This window comes from Emys orbicularis, chromosome 3 (genome assembly GCF_028017835.1).
Source record: "Emys orbicularis isolate rEmyOrb1 chromosome 3, rEmyOrb1.hap1, whole genome shotgun sequence".
In the NCBI taxonomy this organism is placed as follows: Eukaryota; Metazoa; Chordata; order Testudines; family Emydidae; genus Emys; species Emys orbicularis.
Window position 1 is genome coordinate 10,426,956 of NC_088685.1, and position 24,383 is coordinate 10,451,338.

A 24,383-nucleotide genomic window follows, 5' to 3' on the forward strand; every position below is an offset into this window, starting at 1 on the left:
CCATTGTGCCAGGCACTGTACACTTATAACACCCAGACAGTCCCTGCTCCAAAGAGCTGCCAGGCCAAGTATAAGATGAGAAACAACAGCCAAGCACAAAGGGGTCTTGAGCCATTGCACAGGGCTTCTAGGCACTAGGGTACTATGAATACATAACTATAACAAGTGGCTACAACCAACAGGCGGAGGGTTGCAAGGTAACAGGGTGGCAGTGATGATCCATTTCACAGATGCATTTGGAAAATGTGGATCTGGTTCTGGATTTGGATTGGGTGTCCTTGTACCCCCTGAGAATCCAGGCATGTTCAGATCTGAAGTCTGGGTTCATGCCCCTCTATATTTACTCTAAAAAGATAATAAAAGCAAAGATTAAAATAAATGTGATAGGTTTGGCAGGATTCAATTTTTAAAATAATTTTAATGGATAATATTGATGTTTATTTGTAAGATATTTTTTATTTTTATCCATTGACATTTTCATAGTTATGGGAAAATATGGAGAAGGGGAGTCAGACAGTGATTATTTAATGACAGTAGATATTGAGATGTGAAAAGGGAAAGATTTATAACCATTAAAACGCAAGTTGTTAACACCACATGTCCAAAGATACAAAGTAAATATCCTTAAATCAGACTCTGGACGTTCTCAAGCAGCGTTTTTCTTTCTTTGCCATCGGTACATTTCGGTTAATATCGATGGAATGTTTTTTGGTCAGTTTGTGTGTGTGTGGGGAAATCTGTGTTTACCGACATTTACCGATTAAAAATCTGATCCTTCCAAAGCTAGTTATCGTTACACACACAGCGAGTAGGGGCCTTAGATATATTTAATTGCACAGAATAGCCTCAGATTGAAGTCTTTTTATGTGTCCTAGGCCAATTAATAGTTTTTGGCAGGGTCCTTAATAAATTATAATCCCTTTATTCCAGCGCATGAAGCACTCGAGTCCTTTGTTCACTGATCGCCTTTCCTCACGCTTGATCTTGGCACTGTCTGGTGTATAATCAGTTGGCACCCCCTTCCAGCTGTCATTCCCTCTGCCAGTCATCCACCGTCTCCAGACGCTAAGCAACCCTTCCACAGTATGGTCAGCTGGCAGGGGTCTGGGGAATGAGAAGCCCTTGTGTTTCCAAGCCTACCCTTCGACTGGCACTGCTGCCATCTGCACGTATCCCCCTGCTACCCCTCAGGCCTTGCTTTCTTGCCAGATTTATGTGGTCTTTTTACGTGCCATCAGCCTTTGGAAACGAGCAGGAAAAGTGTCCGTTTGTATGACACCCTCCCATTCTCTGTCTGGAGCAGACCGGAACCCCCATTCACTTTAGTCAAGGGCTTGGTCCAAAGTCTGTTGACATCAACTTCTGCTTTGGCTCAAGTGTCAATGGTGATGTTTTGAAAAATAGGTTATTATCACAGGGTTAGGGCCTGTCGTCACTGGGCAGCAAATTGCTGCCCCAAACGTGACTGATAGTAACATTTACAAGGGCGAAAGCTAAACATGTTTCTGCCAGACCCAGACTGGAGCGTGGTAGAGATGAGTCTATGTGCTTTCTCACAACATTTCTCTGCCAAGGAGGTGATATCAGAGGCATAATTCATGCGACCCTGCAGCAAACATACGGGACCTGATCCCCTCGTTCGCACCAGAAACGCCATTGAATTCAGTGATTTCTGATTTACACCTGTATAAGTGAAAAGAGATTCAGGTCCTGCTTTGACCAGAAGGTTGGACTAGATGACCTCCTGAGGTCTCTTGCAACCCTCATCTTCTATGATTCTATCCCATTGACTTCACTGGCCATCGGACTGGCCCCAAAGAGCAAGGTGTCGTTGCTATGTGTGTACCTCTGCGGTGCATAGTGCCTGCGGCTAATCAGAAGTCCGGCTTCACCATTGAACAGCAGTGGCTAATTGCCACGCAGCCCGGCTCCTCTTTGGCTGATGCCTCCACGCTGCATTGTCAGATAATGTGACTCACGTGACAGGGTGCGGAAAGTGTTGCAGAGACGCCACGGGACACATCTGGAAGCATGTGCGCCGATGCTGAGAGACAGAAGAGAAGCAAGTGAGCAGGCACTGAAGAGCCGGTGTCTCCTGGAGTGGAGATCGGGTCCCTGGCCTATTGTGCCCTGGCTAGTGCTGGCTCTGTGGGCTGGTGTGTCTCTCAGGCCCATAGGCTGATGTAATCGTAGCAAGCCAGGGCAAAGGCGTGAATTCTCCATTTGGTTCTAACTCACAGGCTCCATTCCACTCGCCAGACAGAGACGGGAAGCAGCTGAGGAGCAGGAAACCCATGGCAACCAGACTGACAGCCCCTGAGCTGTGTCTCACTCCCCCGCCCCCCCTTTGTTTGCTGCTGGCACCTCTCTGAAATTCTCTCTTTTTGTCTGGTTTGCAGATTTTAAAGGGAGCAGCTTTGTTCTTCCCATAATGCATCTCTCACCAAGGCCGCATCGACTGGGGCTGGGGAAGCTCGAGGGAGATTCAGTTCTCTCTGGAGGAGAGATTTAGGGGCTTTGCCCTTTAAGAAGCACCTTCACGCCTTGCCCTCCGCTGTCCAGCACGCAGAGAAACCCTAGCTAAAGTGCAGAGCTTTTTGCACTCATGAGCAACCCTATGAGTGCAAACCAGGATGCACACAACAAAGCGTGCGATAACAAATCAGTGTGCTCTCCCCGGGTCTCACAGGCAACCTTACAGCAAAACAGGGTGCTCAGCTCAGTGCTCACAAGAAGCCCTACAATAACAAACCCAAAGCCACGGTCTCGCACTCAACTCTGCTACTACAAACCGGTACATCTCATGGAGGAAAAAACAACCCTGATGGGAAACAGACGTCAGTTCCAAGTAGCTTTTCAGGGAAGACGCAGGGTGGGTAAATATCCTAAAACATGCTGACTATGCCCTTTATCATTGAGCTAATCCAGATGCAAAAATCCATCCCTCTCCTCCAGGAACAGAATCCTAAATCAGGAAAGAAACTGCAACCCTGGAGGAAGTTCCAGCCAGCAAAAATGGCTCCGTTGCAACGTATTAAAAACCCAGCTCTTTGAACACATTGGCCACAATTGCTGCATCTCCCAGGGTGTAGAATTGGGGCTGTGTTGACACTAATCACTGTGTGATGCTGGCCAATGAGGTACTAGCTCATGCCAAGGCCCTTAAGGCTCAACCGAACACTGACAAATAGGTAGCTGGAACCAGTCTGGCTCACCTGTGTGTTAGTATAGTTAAAATAGGTATTCGAGTTATAACAATATGCTTAGTGTTTAGACTTTACTGAATGCTTGTAAAGTGCTGCGGGCCTCAATCTCACTTATAACATCTCTATCGCGTGTTATAAAGTTATATTTAAGTGCGGGGCCGTCCTTACCCATACGCGAAGTACGCAGCTGCGTAGGGCACCAGGGAATTTGGGGCACCACATTTCCTGGTGCCCTGCGCAGCTGCGTGCTGCTCCAACCCCTGCTCCGGCTCTTCCCCAGGGCCCCTGCCCCTGCTCCGCCCCAGCCCCACCCCCACTCCCCTGATTACTGCTGCAGGGGACGGGCCTGCATTCACCGCATGGTAAGTGGAGCGAGTTCTGGGGGGAGGTTCCTCCCTGCCCCCCAAGGCTGGGAGCCAGGGGAGCAGAGTGGAGCGGGCTGGGGCCAGGGGGTGGTTTCCCCCCGCCCTCTCCCCACAGAGGCCTGGGGCCAGCCCCACCCCCCCTGCGGAGGCCTGGGGCCCCACATAACACCCCCCCATGGGGGGGGGGGGGTTGCATAGGGCACCAAAATGGCTAGGGATGGCCCTGTTTAAGTGTTTGCTCTGTAACTCACCAGTGGGGAGAGGAGCATTACTAAGTGTGAAATACTACTTTACACCAGGAGGTGTCATGTCCTGGTGAACAAAAGAAGAACCATCAACACCGGAGCAAGCATTGTGGAACATCAAAGGACCAAAGACTTTGTTGATTGCACCCCCAACTCCCCCATGAAGAGGAGACTTGCAACTGAATTCCTCCCAACACCTGACCTTGCAATTTGAAGAAGAAGAGGGGAAGAATAAAAAGTCCTAACAAGGAGGAACTGTATCTTTTATGCTGCTTGGACTCTGAGGGACAAGGGTTACTAAACATAAGCAAAAGATCCCAGGTGCTTGGGCTGGATTAGCCCTAAGAGACATATACAGCTTGCTTATTATAGAAGCTTCTACAACCTTTTGAAATTTAAGACTGTGACTCAGTTGTGTGTGTGTGTGTGTGTGTGTGTGTGTGTGTTTACCTGCTGTAACCTTGTAAATGACCCTCTCGTTTCCTCTTCCTAGTTAATGAATCTTTAGGTAATTTATTATAGGACTGGCTACAAGTTGTCTTTGGTGTGAGATCTAAGGTGCAATTGACCTGGGGTAAGTGACTGGTCCTTTAGAACTGGAAGTAATCTGAGTATTGCAGTGATCCTTGGTGTAAGGGACCATCTAGCACAAACGTAGGCTCCCCGGGCAGCAAGATAAATCAGAGTACCCAGGGGGACTCTCTGTGACTCCATGTTAAGGCTGTTGTCTTGTCTGAGGAGTTTACACTTGATACTTGGTTGGTGAAATCGAAGTCTAGAACTCACAGCCAGTTTGGGGTTTGTGCCCTGCTTCTTCAGTCTGCCCAGAGGTTGGTACGCACGCTCTTGAGCCACTGGAGAACAGCTTGTCACACTGAATTTATCCTTCAAGTGCTGATGGGTGCACCCCCTTCCCTTTAGAAATCACCCTGGCGGGAGGAGAAGACACCCCTCCCCACCCCCGCTCCCGGCCCTGCAGTAATTAAAAACTGGTCGTGTCTGTTCAGAGCTCAGCCAGCCGCTTTGATGTCCCCACTAGGAGCGCCCGTAAATCAACTCATATAAATGCGGTGGCAGGAGCCCTCCATGTCATTCCAGCCCCTGGCCTCTTTTCCTCCCTCTCCTGAGCATTGGTGTTCATATTCTACCAGTGCAGCCCTGGGGAGAGCGAAAAGGGCAGCGCTTTGCATGGAGTTTGCATTTGGTTTGCATGTAAAAAGACATTGGGACTGCAAAAGTTACAGTAAATTAGCAGGCCATTAAGGACCTGATCCTGTGAGGTCACGATCACGCGCAGGACCGTCCTTAGGCATACGCAGCTGCTTAGGGCACCCGAAAATTTGGGGCACCAACAGGACCATAGGCGCTGACTTCTCATCTTGCCGGGGGGTGCTCGACCCTTCCCCCGCCTCTGGTCCAGGCCCCGCCCCCACTCCACCCCTTTCCCCTGAGAACCTGCCCCGCCTCTTCCTGCCCCTACTCCATTCCCGCCCCACCTCTTCCCCACCTCCTCCCCCAAGTGCGCCCCGTCCCCTCTCCTCCCCCTCCCTCCCGGAGCTTGAACGCCATGAATCAGCTGTTCACGGCACTCTGGAAACACTGGGAGGGAGGGGGAGGAGTGGGTAAACATGGGGCCACCGGCGCGCGAGAGGCACGGGGGGAGGCAGAGGAGGGGAGCTTGGCGCCGGTGGGTGCTCTGCGGAGTTCACGCCTATGACTGAGACAGCAGGTAAGAGCGGGTCGGCTCCCGTGTACCCAGCGCGCGCTGCAGTCTCCTTTCTAGGCAGAAGGCAGGGGTCGTATTCACAGAGCCGAATGCGCCGATGTAGGGGCACCAGTATTCACAGAGCCGAATGCACTGGCATAGAGCTGGCATAGAGGCACCAGTTTAATAATACTGCGTAGGGCTCCATAAATCCTAAGGACGGCCCTGCTTAAACCACCACGCTCCCTTGAGAGGCAGGCTTGTCCATTGGTTAGGATGCTAGTTTAGAACTTAGAAGACAGGGCCTGCTCCACTCCAGACGTCCTGGGCAGCCTTGGGCCAGTTGCTCGACCTCTATGTATCTCAATTCCCCAAGTATAAATGGGGGATCCTAGCACTGCCCTGCCTCGCCGGGTTGTTGTGAGGATAAAGCCACTGATGACTGGGAGGTGCTCAGATCCTGCGGCAGTGGGCGCTGCATGAATACCTTAGCAAGGCAGCGGGAGTTAAGCGCAGTCAGTGCCTCGTGGCAGTGGGCCCTATTGGAGAATTAACTCCTCTTTCCTAACTGGAGGCACAGCTCAGGGTCTCCGCCTGCCCTTCCCCCCGAATGTCCAGAGTTGGATCCCAATTTCACAGCTCTGCTCTCTCTCTGCAATGGGTAAATCCAACAGCCCTGCACGCTGATGGGGAGTTCGAAATCCTGATCTGATTCCTCTGGCTTATGGCCATTTCAGTATTTATTGGTATCGCTGTGGTGTCAAGAGGCCCCCAGCAAGATCAAGGCACCATTGTGCCAGGAGCTGTAGGCATGGGGGCAGCCCCTGCCCTGAAGAGGTGACCATCTATAGCGAGAAGACAGACCAAGGGTGGGGAAAGGGAGTATTGTCCCCATCTGATGGATGAGGGAGTGAGGCAAAGGGAGAATAAGGCCCAGATCCACAAAGATATTTAGGCTTCTAACTTCCACTGAAATCAATAGACATCGGGAGGCTAAATACCTTTCAGGATCTGGGCTGGAATGACTTGCCTCTGCTCCGTAGCAGAGCCCGGAACTGAACCCATCTCTCGTTGTGGTCTAGCTCGGGGCTTCACCACAAGGCCGTCCCCTCTCTAATTACACAACCCGACCTGCCATAAAAGGGGACCTGGGATCTGCAGGGCTCATGAGGCGCTCTCCCCACAATCCTTACTGTTTACGCCTGAGAACGGAGTATACGCGCCTGGGTAAGGCTTGCAGGATCAGGCCCCTGAAGCAGGCACAGCAATGATGGGAGAGGGAAATTTCATTACAAATTTCATTTGTAATGAAAGAGATGCTGGGACTCAAGCCATTTTTTGACATTCATAACTGACGCGGGAAGCCCAGAGGTGCCGGGGCTAGGAACCGCCAAACCTAGAGGGGCCGGGGCTCAGCCCTGGAAAAGCCCTGGCCCAAATTAAGCACTGGATGTATGGAATGGGATTGTTCTCCTCAGCAAAAACGCTCCTTGAAGTCAGCGGAACCATGTGCCTTGGGCCTGATCCAAAAGCACTCAAGAGGAAGCCTGGGAACCGGGAACTAGCACGCTAGCCTGGGAATTGACCTTGGGTCCATTCTCTGTCCTCCACAGACTTCCTGTGTCATCGTGGGCAAGTCACGCAGGCTCTCTGGGCCCCAGGACGCCATCTGTCCAATAACAGCTCTGCTCGTTGGGTGTTGTGAGGATAAATACCTAGAAGGCTTTGAGGTGCTCCGGTGCCATGGTGATGGGGGCCCACATGAATACCTAAAATAGGTACAGTCAGGTGCGTTGAGCCGGTGACTTGTCCCATTGATGTCACTGAGGCTACTCCTGTTTAAGTGAAGTATGTACTTAAGGACTTTGCTGGCTTGGGGCCAGGATGAGAGTTCTGTGTGAATAACAAGAGCTGGGTTTGGCCCTGGGCTGAGGGACAAAACCTGCTTTCTGGTTAGGTTTGAGGGCTGTAGACAGGATCTGCCTGTGGGAAAGGAAAACAAGCCCCCTCCCTTTTTGCAGAGAGGGGGGAAAGCTATTGATTGTCATTAACAGACTCCAGAGGATCAGGATCCCGCAGGAAGGCAGGAGAAGACAGCGCACACCATGTGCCACTCACAAAGAGAAGCCAGCCGAGTTCAGAGGAACGCTAGGGGCTGGCCTGTGGTGGCATTTCTCAGACCCAAGACTTGAAATATGTATTTCCTGTTGAAAGGGCTCCTGGTTCATGTTGGCTGTGATTCTGGAGGCGTGGCGGAAGACAGAGAATATCATGCTGGCTACAGCAAAGCAATAAAAGCTCCCTGGGTTCTATTTCCCCCGCTCTGCAACTGACGCACTGTGTCGTTCACTTAATTGCACTGTGCCTCAGTGTCCCCACCTGTAAAATGGGTGCCACAAGAGCTAGCCATGAAGCACAGTGAACTACTCTTTGTAAAGTGCTTTGAGACCGTCACATGAATGGGGCTCTGGAAGGGCAAGGTGTCTTTATCGGTGAGTAGCTTCTAGGTGAGGGCAATACACAGCGGGGGAGAAGAACGAAAAGGAGAAACGTCCTTTACAGAGGTCGGTTCCAAAAGGAAAACATCTCTCAGCACCACGTTCCCGGTTCTCCCATCCTCCAGTGACATTCTCAAACTGGACCCAATCCTGCTTCCACTGCAGTCAACGGAACATGCGCAGCAGGAGATGCAGTAATGCACTCAGTGTGTTAGCTTTAGCCAGAGTGATGCTTCTGATCAGCCATGCCCTGAGCCTGAAGACAGCTAAGTAACTACTTTACCAGCCTGTGACTTCCTCTTGCTGTGTCTGTCCACTTACGTCCCACATACAGCCAGATCCCTGTAACATTACTATATCTGATACGGAGTATATGCCGCTAGAGGCCATTGTTGGGGAATTGCTGCTACAAGACATCTTCCCCAAAGCCCTTGGCACCCTCCCAAACCCAGAAGTCTCTCAAGTGAACAATACACAGGAGTAGGTGAACCATGAGCTGCTCAAAACCTCCTTGGCTCTGTCCTCATGGGCCTGGTAATCTATTGGCTATTGTGCATGTGCTCCGCTGCCCCTACTGGATAAAATCAGAACTGCTCCACTGTGTGTCATAGGCCCTATGCTGCTAATGAGGATCGGAGGTGCTACGGAGGTGCACAATGTTAGTGGAAGGAGATGTTTTCCTTGGTCTGTGTGATCTCTTTGTGATGACCGTGCTGGCGAGAGCTGGGCTATTGATGAATACTCTGTATGAATGTGGTTTATTTCCCAAGGGCAGATAAAAAAATGGTTGTGGGTCGTTCCCCAAAAGCTCTGCTGTTTTCCCCCCCACCCCAACACATGCACTAACAGCTGTTTTCCTTTTGTCTTTGCCCAGTTAGGGACCCGGACGTGCCAGGTTCCGTAAGAGAAGGAATTATTCCGTGTTCTGCTCCCAGAATGGGGGCATCAAGGTCATTCCCTCCCCAACAGCGCCCTGAGCATGGCTGCCCCATCTGCAGTGCTGTGGGGCTCTGCGTCTGCTGCTGCCCTGGGAGCCTGGAGGGAACTTTTTATTGTTGTGCCTGTAGGAAGGATTTACACAACCCAGCACCTGGGGTTTGATCCTGTGCCTGCTTAAGTCAATGACAAAGCTCCCATTGATTTCAGTTGGGACCCTGATCCACCTGGTCAAGGCTCTTCCCCTTCTGTGCAAATGACCCATCCTGGTAAATAATTCCTTTTCTTCCACCGAGTTAGGGTGCTCATATTTCATTATCAAGAAAACCAATGCCTTGGATGCAACAAGAGAGCTCTGAAATCCTTGTTCGGTGCATACTGTGTAATAACCTCCTGGGACAATACAAGGAATGCCAGTGACCTACCCAGAGGCCAGATCCTGCCAAACCCTGCTCCCATAAAGGTGAAAGGACCTTGAAATTATATCTCTACTGTAGAGAGAGCAGTAGTCTCTTTGGGGCAGAGACTGTCTTTTTGGTCTGTGTTTGTACAGCACCTAGCGCAACAATGGGTCCTGGTCCATGATTGGATGGATGGTCTCAGGGAAATGAATAGGACTTTGATCTGGAAGCATCAGCCTCATCTGTTTGAGCTAGTGGGAAAGTTCTATAGCTCAGAAGCAGTAGCAGATTCATAAGCTTCTATATGCAGTCTAGCCACCAGTGGGTACCAAGAGCCAGCCTGGAGTCATTGGACAGTGACTATAGCACAGTTACAAGCATGCTTTATGTGTGCCGCTGTTCACATCAGCTCTCAGCAGGCATCATCATTAACCTCGATCACTATTTAGGGCTAAATGCATCTCTACACTCCGGCTGCTTTGGCAATGCAAAGTAGAGCTAGGTTTACACCTGCTTTGCATCATCAGATCGGTGTAAAGCAACCGGCTTGTACCAGTGAATCTGGCCCACTAGCTGGTTTCTTAGTTGAAAGCACCGTTCGGTAGATATCGCCAGGTGGTGCTGTTACACATAATCTTCCAAATTATTTTTCTTAGTGTGCGAGCAAATGTTCAGCCTTGGGTAGACATGTCACGTGCTGTTGTTTTGTTATGCAAGGGTCTACGTAGAGGTGGTGGGAGCTGAGTGAACAGCAGGAAAGTTTGCTTACTCTCTGCCTTGTTTCTGGGTAGAGTCAGTTCTTGTACAGGGTGTCTCTCTGGGAACCATGCCTTGATGCTGGGCTGAGATTCCTGCAAGAAGGGATTGTCCTGCATGTTGTTTGTGGCCACCTCTGTTCCAGGAGTGGTTTATATGTGCAAATTAAACAGATTACACATAGAATATACCTAGACTGCACATCACTGATTTCTTCTCCACTGGAAGAAGGCCCCAAACATCTGCTGCAGCTTGGCACAAGGGCAACATTGGTGTCAGAACAGGACACTGGCCTTGCAAGAAGGACTGAGAGAAGCAAGAGCTAACAAGCTAACTGGGTCAGGAGCAATAGACAGGAGCAGCCTGTGCTGAGAGATTGGAGTGCTCTATTCATCGCCTCTAGGATTCTAAAAATATCTTGTTCTCTGTCCCCAAAGTGTTAGCACAGATGGTAATGAGCCTTATCAGGGTGCAAGGTGACAGCAGGTGAGGAATTCTGTGACACGGGGCTCCTGCTGCTTGTGAGAACGCAGAGTGCAAGGGCACCACCAGTCAGGAATATAAGAGTTAGAGGTCCTTGGCTGAGAGTCTTGCTGTGACTGGGCTCCCAGTGGGGGCCAGCCGTGGTCACTCAATTAGGGTGAACTGCAAAGAATGGGGCAGACAATCCCCCAAAAGCTGGTGGATATTCCAATACTTAGATTTACCAAACCAGCATAAAACAGCTTCTTTATTACCTTCCTGGTTACTCAGAAGTCCTCAGGCCTCCATCCAGGTACCTAAGTCAAGTATGATGATTTCTGAAAATCTTATTTCATCATATAAAAGAAAAGATTCTACCAATCCCAAAGGACCAGACACATTACCTCCCAGGTTACCGAATATTTCAGATCTTACCCAAATACACGCTACAGCCAGTTCTTATTAACTAAAGTAAAATTTATTAAAAAACAAAAGAGAGAGAGTATGGTTAAAAGATCAATACACATACAGACATGAGTTCAATTCTTAAGATTCAGATTCATAGCAGAGATGGTGAGCTTTGTAGTTGCAAAGAGATCTTTCAAAAAATAGTCCATAGGTTATAGTGCAATGTTTATATTTCAGGGTGATCCAGTTAGAATTGGAATCTCAGTCTTTATCATAGAATCATAGAATATCAGGGTTGGAAGGGATCTCAGGAGGTCATCTAGTCCAACCCCCTGCTCAAAGCAGGACCAATTCCCAAGTAAATCATCCCGGCCAGGGCTTTGTCAAGCCTGACCTTAAAAACCTCTAAGGAAGGAGATTCCATCACCTCCCTAGGTAACCCATTCCAGTGCTTCACTACCCTCCTAGTGAAAAAGTTTTTCCTAATATCCAACCTAGACCTCCCCCACTGCAACTTGAGAACCATTTATGGCCGAAGCTTCCCCTGTATGAAGCCTCAAGCAGATCTGAGATGAACAGGATCAGGACTCAAGGATCTTTTATACAATTTCATGTCCTCTTTGACCAGTTGGAGTTCCTTGGGGAACAAAAGGTAATTAGGATGACTTTGAAGGAGGTCCGTACTTAGCTATACGAATTAACATAAGGCAATTGGCTTGTTCCTCCTCCATTCACAGAAGATTTGCTATACATTTCAAAGAGAGATGAATACAGAGATCGTCCGTGTTTATGTAACCCACACACCTCCTGGGTGCGGTGCTCTGTCCCATCTTGTGGCACCGAGACCACTTAAAGAAAGAGATAAAATGAGTTTGCTCTACAGCTAACAGCCAGTTGGTTTTTAGCTCATGTGGTAGAGGCTCATGTACTAGGCTCCAGAGGTCCCCGTTTCGATCCTGCCTGCCACGACCAGGGTCTGTCGGCTTTACAATTCATTTAAATGCTAGGATGTTCTTTTGATCTCTGAATGACCAGAATACAGCATAGACAGGGACTGTTGATTACATTGTTGATGCTACTCATACATATGTAAATACACAAAAACACAGCCATTACCTCCGCACATGTCTTTAAGGGTCGAATTTGAGTAGTTTATTTTGCAGGATGTTTAATCCTTTCTAGCCACGTGTCACACTTGCAAAGTGCGTTTTAGGGAAGAAGGCTCCAAGGGAGGAAAAAAGAGACCCAAACCATGGCAGGCATGTCACTGAACCAGGTATGTCTAATACCTGAGATGAGTTTACGGAATCTAACATTCTCCTGATCAGAAAGCAATGTGTTTGCATCTTCCAAACTTGTGAAAGGGTTATGATTTAGTCTGCAGATATACTGGCCTGGCTTATGTACCTTAGAGCAGTGGAGCTCTGGGACATGTACCACTGGTAGCATGTGAGCTGTGAGCAGGTGGTAAGTGGCTGGTTTAAAATAGAGCGGGTTGAAAAATGGCATGAAATTGTCACCAGAAATGTGAACCTGTTTATTTTTTAGAATAGGTGTAAAATTTTCAAAAGCCCCTAAAAGGTTTAGGAGCCTAAATGACATTTACAAAAATGACTCAGGCACTTAGGAGCCTATGGTACATCTAAATAGCACAGTAGTTTGAGCCTCAGCCTGCTAAACCAAGGGTTGTGAGTTCAGCCCTTGAGGGGGCCATTTAGGGATCTGGGGCAAAAACCTGTCTGGGGATTGGTCCTGCTTTGAGCAGAGGGTTGGATTAGATGATCTCCTGAGGTCCCTTCCAACCCTGATATTCTATGTGTCACTGCAAAAGAAGCCCCATGGCAGTGAGTTTCAGATCCCGGGTCCACAGACTCAGGCTTGCAGGGCTCGTGCTATGGTGTTAAAAATACGTGTGTGGACGTTCACGCTCGGGCTGGAGCACAGGCTCCGAGACCCACCCCCCTTGCCAGGCTTTGAACATCTAACTGACTATTTTCAGTCAGTGTAGACATACCCTAAGTCTGATGAGGATTTAGGACCTAGATCCTGAAAGGGTCTTAGGCCTCCAACTCCCATGGGATTTAAGCATCTACATAGCTGTGAGGATCGGGGCCTCGGTTCCTCAGTGCCTGAGCCTGTTTTGAAAATGGGACGTAGGTGCCTGCATCCCTGAGGCGTTTCTGAAAATGGTTCCTTTGCTCCAGTGGGTAGTGTCTGAATCCAATGTAACTGCACTGAATAGAATTACAATGGCAAGTGCTGCTGAGCCATCGGGGTGGGACCCTAGGTCTTCAAGTCTGAGAACTGCTGGCTCAGAGTGAGCGGGGATTGGGGGGAAGGGGCTCCAGCTTTACCCTCCCCCCCCCCCCGCCATTCTGGACTCTGCCGGCTGTTCGCATTTGGGGGGAGGCTCAAATGGAACCTGGAGAAGGTCTCGTTGGTTTTTTGGCTGGTGCGGTTTGATCGTGTTTTGGATTGTGAGCTGCCCCCAGGCGTGCTGGGAAGGGCGCACTAGAAACATGCAGAGTTTTTCATTAGTCATTGTTATTCCTCAGCTAGTCACCCTGTGACTGGCAGAGAAGCTACAGTGACGTAGAAACCCTGAGATACTGCTTGGGGTGTGCTATAGACCGCCGGGATCTAGCCTGGATGCGGACAGAGAACTATTTAATGTTTTTAAGGAAGTAAAAACTAATAAGAGCTGTGTGATCATGGGGGACTTTAACTTCCCAGACATAGATTGGGGAACAAATGCTAGTAACAATAATAGGGCTCAGATGTTTCTAGACGTGCTAGCAGATGAATTCCTTCATCAAGTAGTAGCTGAACCGACGAGGGGGGATGCCATTTTAGATTTGGTGCTGGTGAGTAGTGAGGACCTCGTTGAGGAAATGGTTGTAGGGGACAACCTTGGCTCGAGTGACCATGAGCTAATTTGGTTTAAACTAAATGGAAGGGTTAACAGAAATAAAACTATGACTGTGACTAAGGTTTACAATTTCAAAAAGGCCAACTTTAATAAATTAAGGCAACTACTTAGGGAAGTGGATTGGGCTAACATACTTAGAGAGCTAAAGGCAGATGAGGCCTGGGATTATTTCAAGCTGAAGTTGCACGAGCTGTCCGAGGCCTGTATCCCGAGAAAGGGGAAACGGTCAGTAGGCAGGGGAATTAGACCCAGCTGGATGAGCAGGCGTCTCAAAGGGGCGATTAAGAAAAAAAACAGAAAGCGTACAAAGAATGGAAGAGAGGAGAGATCGGCAAAGAAACCTACCTTATTGAGGTCAGAGCATGTAGGGATGCGGTGAGAAAGGCCAAAAGCCGTGTAGAGTTGGACCTCGCGAGGGGAATTAAATCCAATAGTAAGAGGTTTTATAGCCATATAAATAGGAAGAAAACAAAGAAAGAGGAAGTGGGGCCACTGAAGCTTGCAGATGGAGTGGAGATTAAGGACAATCTAAGCATGGCACAATATCTAAATGAATATTTTGCATCGGTGTTTAATAAGGCTAATGAAGGGCTTAGGAATAGAGGGAGCGGGACAGAGGGGAATAAAGGAGGGGCAATTGACATTAAAGTATCAGAGGTGGAAGCCAAACTTGACCAGCTAAATGGGACTAAATCGGGTGGACCGGATGATCTTCATCCTAGAATATTGAAGGAGCTGGCGCGAGAAATTGCAAGCCCCTTGGCGATAATTTTTAATAAATCTGTAAACTCGGGGGAGGTACCGATGGACTGGAAAATAGCTAATGTGGTTCCTATTTTCAAGAAGGGGATAAAAAGTGACCCGGGTAACTACAGGCCTGTTAGTTTAACTTCTGTAGTATGCAAGGTCTTGGAAAAAATTTTGAAGGAAAAAGTAGTTAAGGACCTTGAGGTGAATGGCAATTGGGACAAATTACAACATGGGTTTACGAAAGGAAGATCGTGCCAAACCAACTTGATCTCCTTTTTTGAGAAAGTAACAGACCTTCTAGATAAAGGAAATGCGGTGGATCTAATTTACCTAGATTTTAGTAAAGCGTTTGATACTGTGCCGCACGAGGAATTACTGGTTAAATTAGAAAAGATGGGGATCGATATGAAAATCCAGAGGTGGATAAAGAACTGGTTAAAGGGGAGACTGCAGCGGGTAGTACTGAAAGGGGAACTGTCGGGTTGGAGGGAGGTCACCAGTGGGGTTCCTCAAGGTTCGGTTTTGGGTCCGATTTTATTTAATCTATTCGTTACTGACCTCGGAACCGAATGTAGGAGTGGGCTGATAAAGTTTGCGGATGACACAAAGTTGGGAGGTATTGCCAATTCGGAGAAGGATCGGGATATTTTGCAGGGAGACTTGGATGACCTTGTAAATTGGAGTAACAATAATAGGATGAGATTTAATAGTGGGAAGTGTAAGGTGATGCATTTAGGGATGACTAACAAGAATTTTAGTTATAAGTTAGGGACGCATAGGTTGGAAGTGACGGAGGAGGAGAAGGACCTCGGAGTCCTGGTTGATCGCAGGATGACTATGAGTCGGCAATGTGACGTGGCTGTGAAAAAAGCTAATGCGATCTTGGGATGCGTTAGGCGAGGTATTTCTAGTAGGGACAGGGAGGTGCTGCTTCCGTTATACAAGGCGCTGGTGAGACCTCATTTGGAGTACTGTGTGCAGTTCTGGTCTCCTATGTTTAAAAAGGATGAACTCAAACTGGAACGGGTACAGAGAAGGGCCACTAGGATGATCCGAGGAATGGAAAACCTTTCCTATGAAAGGAGACTCGAGGAGCTCGGTTTGTTTAGCCTAACCAAAAGAAGGCTGAGGGGGGATATGATTGCTCTCTTTAAATATATCAAAGGGATTAATACCAAGGAGGGAGAGGAATTATTTCAGCTTAGTAGTAATGTGGATACGAGAACGAATGGATATAAACTGGCCGTGGGGAAGTTTAGGCTTGAAATTAGACGAAGGTTTCTAACCGTCAGAGGGGTAAAATTTTGGAACAGCCTTCCGAGGGAAACGGTGGGGGCAAAGGACCTCTCTGGCTTCAAGATTAGGCTTGATAAGTTTATGGAGGGAATGGTTTGATGGGATAATGTGATTTTAGTCAAATAGGCATTAACGGGCCATCGCGGGTAAAATGAGAGTCCGGCTGTAGAATCTTGCCTGTATGCTCGGGGTTCTGCTGATCGCCATATTTGGGGTCGGGAAGGAATTTTCCTCCAGGGTAGATTGGCAGAGGCCCTGGAGGTTTTTCGCCTTCCTCCGCAGCATAGGGCAGGGGTCGCAGGCTGGAAGATTCTGTTGTGGGTGAGTCAGCTTTTGTGGCCTGCATCATGCGGGAGGTCAGACTAGATGACCATATTGGTCCCTTCTGACCTTAAAGTCTATGAGTCTATGAGTCTATGAGACGTCAGTGCCCAGATTGCCGAGGAACCCAGCCGCAGGGGAATGTGGCTGGGTTTAACTGGGGCCAATTGCCAGCCCCAATCCCTGAGGAGGGAAGGCAGGAGCCAGGGAATGGAAATGCTATGGGGCCCGATCCTGCTCGCTGCTGAGACGGGCCTGGAGGGGCTGATTGCTCACAAGACTAGGATGGCCAAGTGCCTGGTTTTCAGCCTGAAAGTCAGATCTACTGACCGGACACCCAAAAACCAGTTACTGCAAGCAGGGGAGGCACCGGGTCATTACCCACTCCAGCCCCTACTCAGCTGGGGCCACCTCCTACCGTCGTCGGGTGGCTGCAGCTCCCAGCCCCAGCTCTGCAGGCAAGTCCCTCCTGACCCGGGCGGCAGGGGTGGGAGGGGAAAAGCAGCGAGAGATGGGGGGGGAAGAGGAATGGATGGGGGTGGAGCCTCGGGGGAAGAGGCGGGGCAGGGGCGGGAGCTCGGGGGAAGAGGCGGAGCAGGGGCAGGGCTTTGTGGGGAGTAGGCAGGGCTGGGGAGGTTCCGGCACTCCTGCTCGAGTGTCCAGATTTTAAATATTACCAAGTTGGCAACCCTCTTCACAACTCCCCAGGACGTCTATGGGAGCTAGGGTGCTGAGCACCTCCAGAAATTGTTCAGGGCCTTGCAGCATCGAGCCCTTGGAGAGATAAGCTGCTCTCGGACTCCAGACCCGGAAGACCGAAAGGCCTAAACGAAGCCCTTTTTGCTATTCTTTCTCGAGCTCCACCTTCGGGATCTTGATTCATTGACCTTCCTCTAAAGTCCAAGGCTGGAGTTAGCTCCTCCCACTCCTGCCCCTGGCTTTTATGCCCTGCGACAGTGGGGAAATCTCAGGGGAAAACTTAATTGTTCACCTATTTGGCCACCAATGCTGAACCAGTCGGCTCTTTGCAGGAGGAGGAAATGAAGCGATTGGCTTCAGGCCAGGCTGAGGTCTAGTTGGGCTTTTGCTAGAGCAGCCAGCCCTCCCCTTTGATGGACTGCGGGGCTCCAGTGTGACTGCAGACAACTTTTGTGCCTGCAAACAGCCCTTTGTGTGGGCAGACGGGGCATTTGGTGCCCAGTCAGCCTGTGCAGATTTGGCCCCGAGTGAGCTATTAACCACACGAGTACCCACGTGCAAGGCAGCACTGCCTAGTGGTCTGACAACAGGGTTGGTAGTCAGGGCTCCAGTGCTACAAAAGTGACTGGTGATTTGGGGTGTGCAACATGAGACCCTGATTTTGGAAGGGTGGGTGCTCAGGACTCTAAAGTGTTTCAACTTGGGCCCCCAAAATCACTAGTTGTTTTTGAAACATCTTGGCTCATAGCCTCAGCTCCGGATCCACGTCTGAATTGGGGTTTGCAACTCACACCTTACTCCACACCGGCCCTAATCTACAAACCAGATCCAAACAGGCCCACCCAGTGACGGCTAGATTTCATCTCCACTTGAGCACTCCGAAATGGAGACACCCAAATCACTTTTGAAAATCAAGGCCAGGGGTTCCTGCACTCAAAGTCTGGCCGTGCCGCTGACCTGGGGCAAATTGCTTAGCCTTTCGGTAGCTCATTTCCCATATCTGTAAAAGGAGGATAATGGCATTTACCTGCTTTGCAAAGGGGTCGCGAAGATCAATTAGCTGATCTTTGTAAACTTGTGCTAAGTATTATTAATAGCAATTACCTCTGGGAATACAGCAGTGCTCCTAATGGACGACTCCTTTGCAATATGTAAAAAGCAACAGAGGGTCCTGTGGCACCTTTAAGACTAACAGAAGTATTGGGAGCATAAGCTTTCGTGGGTAAGAACCTCACTTCTTCAGATGCAAGAGATGCACTTGCATCTGAAGAAGTGAGGTTCTTACCCACGAAAGCTTATGCTCCCAATACTTCTGTTAGTCTTAAAGGTGCCACAGGACCCTCTGTTGCTTTTTACAGATTCAGACTAACACGGCTACCCCTCTGATCCTTTGCAATATGTTTTCCATTTCATAGGCTCAGGACTATTCAGACAGAAATCTAACGCTGTTTGGGGTATTTCCCGCCCTGAAGTGATTTCCTTTTAAGATATGATGGAAGGGGAACCACTCCTTGCTGCAGCCCTTGCTCCAAAGCAGGGAGACAGCAATCTAAAAACGCAAATGTTTCGAAACTGTTCCAGCCCGATGCCTGTTCGAACTGGCAGGGTTAAACTTCCAGTTGTATAACCACATTATGCAACAGCTCCTCCCGTCCCTGTCAGCAGCCCAGAATGAATATCTAGGGGGGAGAAGAATGGGAGATATTAGAAGCTCATGACAGCCAATGAAAAGTTAAAGATGCATCAGGCACCTTGGGCCTTCCTTTCACTTTGTCTTGCTTTCATAGGCCTGGAGCAATGGCCAGATCTTCAGAACTGTGGGCGTCCCCAACTCCCCATGTAGTCAACAGGAACTCAGCCGCTCTGAAAATCAGGCCACATGGGGTCCTCCAGGGTTCGTCAGTTGGTGAATTATCCTCACCTGACTGATAGAAAGGAGCATGAAGGACAGCCCCAGATCTCAGCTGCCCTGAGTATCGGGGAGGTTTGGAATCCTGGCCTATGCTTCACCGATGGCCATTCCCGCTAGAACGGGCAGAACCAAAAGAGCTGGGGTGAAATCCTGGCCTCACTGAAGTCCATGGCAAAACTCCCATTGACCCCAACGGGGCAGGATTTCACCCCAGATCTCAACTCTCCTGGTCAAAGTCCAGATCCAAATGTTGCAGTTCAGGGCACATCTTTAAGTGCTGTCACGTTGAGCTCAGCGGTTTCATTTTTCAAGGGGTTGGGCTAATGTCTGCTGTTTGGGGTCACAAGTGCTCATGTCCCTCAAGAATAGCTTTGAGTTTGGGGCTCCAGCTTTCCATAGAGCACAAAGCTCCGTGGGGATTTTAGTGAGGTGCTTATACATTCTTGGCCCACATCCTGTTCAAGACATTGCTTGGGTCATACATAGGTTTTGGGCTGGACAGACAGGCAATTTTACCTTTACACTTTGCGTTCTGCTCCAAATAGAAATCAGCTTCCCTGGACGTTCACTGATGGTGGCAGGTCGTGATACATGCAGCCAGGGAAATGTATGGGTTTGTTTTCTATGTACTGCACCTTTACAATCCAAGGACTCTGCTGGAAGCAGCCGGCATTTTGTGCTCAGCTCCAATGTAGCATGTTACAGAGGGGAGAAACATACACCGTGCTCTCTCAAGCAGACTTCACTTTGGTTCTTTTCTTTCATTAGGTTTTCCCTTATCTAAAATAAAACCCATTTTAGTATATAGCTCCTCTCTGTGAGCCAAAAACACAATAGTGAGGAGGATACTCAGTTTTGGGTCTGTTATTATTCAGACAGCACTGCTTGATGCCTGACATGCCTTAGAGGATGCCATGTATAGATTCAGCCCGGGAGTAACGGTTTTAACTGTCAATTTCCTGGCTTTTTGTGTTTAAATGAGATCGGTACACCGTATTTTTGTCATGATCTTTTTATTTCAGTTCACTTGTCATAGCGGTAATATAGAAACAATAGTGGAAACCATGAAAATACAAATCACTCATTGCTCATGTAATAGCACTTTGTATTGCCAAAAGGTTAAGAATTAGATGCTTCCCTTAGGAAAAACAAACAAACAAACAAACCCTTTACAGATGCTGTACTAAGTCTGTTGGCCTCTGGGGCTGGATCCACTCCAGCAAATGTGGCAGTCCCATCATGGGCCAGTCCTGCTCCTATAGGAGTTTTGCGATTGCCTTTGGTGAGAGATCAACAGGATTAGACCCTACTGCAGGTGCTAAGGCTGTTTTTGTTCACCAGACCTTGTGTGAAGAGTTGCAACGGCTTTAGTGCATGTGGATTCGCTCGCCCTGAGTTTCACATTGAGCTTCAGATTTGAACAAACTCAGCAACCTCAGAGCAAAACTCAGCATGGACCCACTGCATTTCAGCTGCTTTGGCAGCAAAGCCATTTGAAACCACAGCCCAGTTGGCTTGAAAGAACCATGAACCATTTGTTGCACTTGGTCTGGATTCTGAGTGTGGGACCTGACGTGACACCCAGGGAGCTGCACATGGCTGTGTGGTTTTTTTTAAATCAAAGTCTGGCATTGCTCTGCTTTACAGAAGCTGCCTATCACAGGACTATTGCATACACATGTGGCACAACTGTCCATGGAGTGTGACTACTTCAAGTCAAGGAACTCAGACACTTCCTTCTTCTCAGAACAAAAAAGGCACCAGTCAACTCTGCAGATGATTATTTGGGCCAGATCCTCAGCTGACATAAAGCCATCTATCTCCCTTAGGCACTTACAGGTACCCATCACAACTATGTCTGAGCACCTCACAATCCTTAATGCATTTCTGCTTATGACAGCCCTGTGAGGCAGTGAAGTGTTGCCATGCCCATTGTACAGATGGGGAACTGAGGCACAGAGACTAGCCCAAGGCCATACAGGAAGTCTGTGGTGGAGCAGGGAGTTGACCCCAGGTTTCCCACAGCCCAGCCTAGCACCCAACCACTGGACCATCCTGCCCTCCTTCAAGGAAGCTGCAGTGTTTCACACCAGTGAAGGATCTGGCCCTTTGTCTGCAAAATCCCATTCCCCTACTCCCACCAAATATGTCAATGTTGTTGCCATAGCCAGCTGTTTTGTTAAGTGTCTGGAAACACTATTTTTTCGCTGGTGAGTAACAACAACAAACTGTGACTGATTTCGTTGTTTCCTCTATCTCTGCCTCCCACCCACACAAAACCCACCCCTTCATTTTCACCCTGTTTATAGTCTCCATGCTCAAGACCACAAGGCGGGCAGCTGCTGGTGAAGGCTCTTGGCTAGCACAGTGATGTGCATGGTATACAAATCTAGACAGGGGGACAGAGCACACTGAAGACCTTGCACAGTGCTTGTGTGTTGCATCCCTCGTTAGTGCCTGGTCCACACAAAGGACAGCAACCTACTAGTGCTGCTTGATGATAATGGACATACTTTTGTTGCTCAAACGGTAGAGCTCAGTGCTGAAGGTCACAGGTTCAGTTCTTGCTGATGACATAAGCAGGAGGATCGTCAGACTTGCATTGAGATGGCTATTCTTCTGGCTGAAGATCCTTCAGAACCTATCCATATCCCCCCGGCTGGAGGTGTAGCTGCTGAGGAATGTGCTACACCAGCCAGTGAGCGCTCAGCGGCAGGAATCAAGCCTGACATCATTTTTTATTTTACAAAAATGTGCATTTTGACGAACAGCTGGCAATTCTGACCGTCCCATCTCTAATAAATACAATGATTCATTTCTTAAACCCCCATCTTTGAAATGTCTAACCCCGGCTACTCTGATTTCATTATTATTGTGCTTACACTAACTTTTCGCAGTGACTGAGAGAGTCCTTGATGGTACAGAAATGAGATCCGTCTATTCCTGTCCTAAAAGACTGTCCATTGTGATAAATCCAATCTGGGTGTGTTTAGTTATGTAATAACCAGTCACTCATGTCCAGTTCCTTCAGTTAGTTGGATGCACCTCCCTCCCTCCTGAAGCTGGTCGCATTTTTTTCATCAAAGCATTTTTTCAGTGCAAACTGGCTTTTAGATCTAAATGAAAACATTCATTTTTGGTTGACATTTTCTGGGTTTTGGTTAAAAAAATGTTTTTAAGTACCTCTTTTGTCTTTTGGCAAAAAAATTTACGGCAAATATTTCTGAAAGCCAACCGTTTCTCATTTTTGGTTTTTCATTGGAAAAACAAACAATTCTACAGGATTTTTTGGAAAATGAGCATGTTTCAAAATTTCCTGCAAAAATACAGTAATTGGTATTTTGATCAGTTCTACTCCCCATCCCTGTGTTAAAAAAAATGGAGGTCCTGACTCACATTGGTTAGCACATGCACACCTGCCTATTGAATTTAAAGGGACGATGTACATGAGTAAGTGCTCACCAGTGTAACGGTTACACAATCTACTCCAGGTATGCTACGGTAGTGGTCCAAGACCATAGAGTATTGCTAGACACAGTGTTGCCTAGTGAATAGTGTATCACACTAGCACTCAGGAGCCCTGCATTCTAATCTCAGCTCTGCTATTAGCCTGCTGGGTGACCGTGGGAAAGTCATTGGACCACTTGGTGCCTCAGTTTCCCCATCTGTAAAATGGGGATAATTATAAAACTGTGGGGCTGGAAGGGACCTCAAGAGGTCATTGCAACACTGGCATACCAGGTGCCAGCTCATGCTAAGGCCCCCACATCTCAGCTGAATGCTGGCAAATACATAGCCATAGCTAGAATCAGTCTGTTTCAAGTGTTAAAATAAATATTAGAATGGTAAGAATGTGTTTAGACTTTATTGAATGCTTGTGAGTTGCTGCTTGCATCAATCTCACATATAACCTCTGTATCCTATATTGTAAGGTAATATCTAGTGGTTCTCAACCTGCGGCCCAATCAGCACACAGCTACAGCCCTTGTGACATCATCAGGGCCATACAGATAGCATTGGATGGGCCCACATAACACGTTGTGGGCCACATATGCAGCCCACAATGGTAAATAGGTTGAGAACCACTGAAAGCAGTTGTTCTATGAGCCCCTGTGAAAATGACTGTGTAAAGTATGAGACAGGAGAGACATTAATTAGCATGAAGGGCTGATCTTCAGCAGAAGGTGTTACGTCCTTCCCAGAAGGCAAGGACCATCGATACCAGATGGATCACTGTAGAACACTGCAACTGGAATTTCCCTACATGCAGTCAACAAGAGGACAAAAGACTTCTTTGTCCTGCTGTCCTCCCTGTAAAGATGAGTCATGCAAGTGGATTCCTCCCATCAACTGAGTTTGCAACTCAGAGTACATGGCAGTAGGGGGATCAAAACCACAAACCAAAGGAATTTAGTATTTCTATGCTGCTTGGACTCTGGGGGGCACAGTGTTTCTAGGCATAAGTGAGAGATCCCCAGTTGCTTAGCCTGGGTTAGCCCTAAAAGACATACAGAGCTTGCTGATTATAGAAGCTCCTATTGCCTTTTGCAATTTAAGATTGTAACTCATTTGTGTATCTATGTTTACTTGCTTTAACCTCTGGTTTCCTTTTCCTATTTAATTAATCTTTAGTTAGTTTATTATAGGATTGGCGACAGGCGTTGTCTTTGGTGTGACATCTAAGGCGCAAGTGACCTGGGGTAAGTGACTGATCCTTTGGGACTGAGAGTAACCTGAATATTGCTGTGATCCTTGGTGTAAGGGACCATCTGTCACAAAGGTATGCTCACCTGCTTGGTGAGACAGATCAGAATACCCAATGGGACTGTCCATGACTCCATGCTAAGCCTGCTGTAGTGCCAGAGGAGTTTACCCTTGGTCATTGGCTGTGAAATCTAAGTGTAGAACTCACAGCCAATTTGGGGTTTGTGCCTTGATTACTAACAGTCTGGCCTGAGGCAGGTACCCACGCTCTTGAGCACTGCAGGCAGCATTAAGTCTAATCCATCCCTCCTCACTGAGGCAGGAGTAAGTAAACCTAGACGATCCCTGACAGATGTTTGTCTAATCTGTTCTTAAAAACCTCCAGGGACAAGGATTCTACACCCTCCTGTAATAACCTATTCCACTACTTACCTCGCCTTATATAAGTTATAGTTAGAAAGTTTTTTCTAGTATCTAACCTAAATCCCCCTTGCTGCAGCAAAGCCCATTACTTCTTCTCCTACCCTCGGTGGACACTGGAGCCCAACCGATCACCGTCCTCTTTATAACAGCCCTGAACGTGTTTTAAAATGATCAGTCCTCTCTCAGTCTTCTCCAGGCTAGACATGGCTAGTTTTTTTTAACCTTTCAGCGGAGGTCAGGTTTTCTCCGGCTTTTGTTGCTCTCCTCTAGATTCTCTCCAATTTGTCTACATCTTTCTACAAGTGCGGCACCCAAAATTGGACGTAGTACTCCATATGAGGCCTCACCAGTGCTGAGTTGAGTGGGA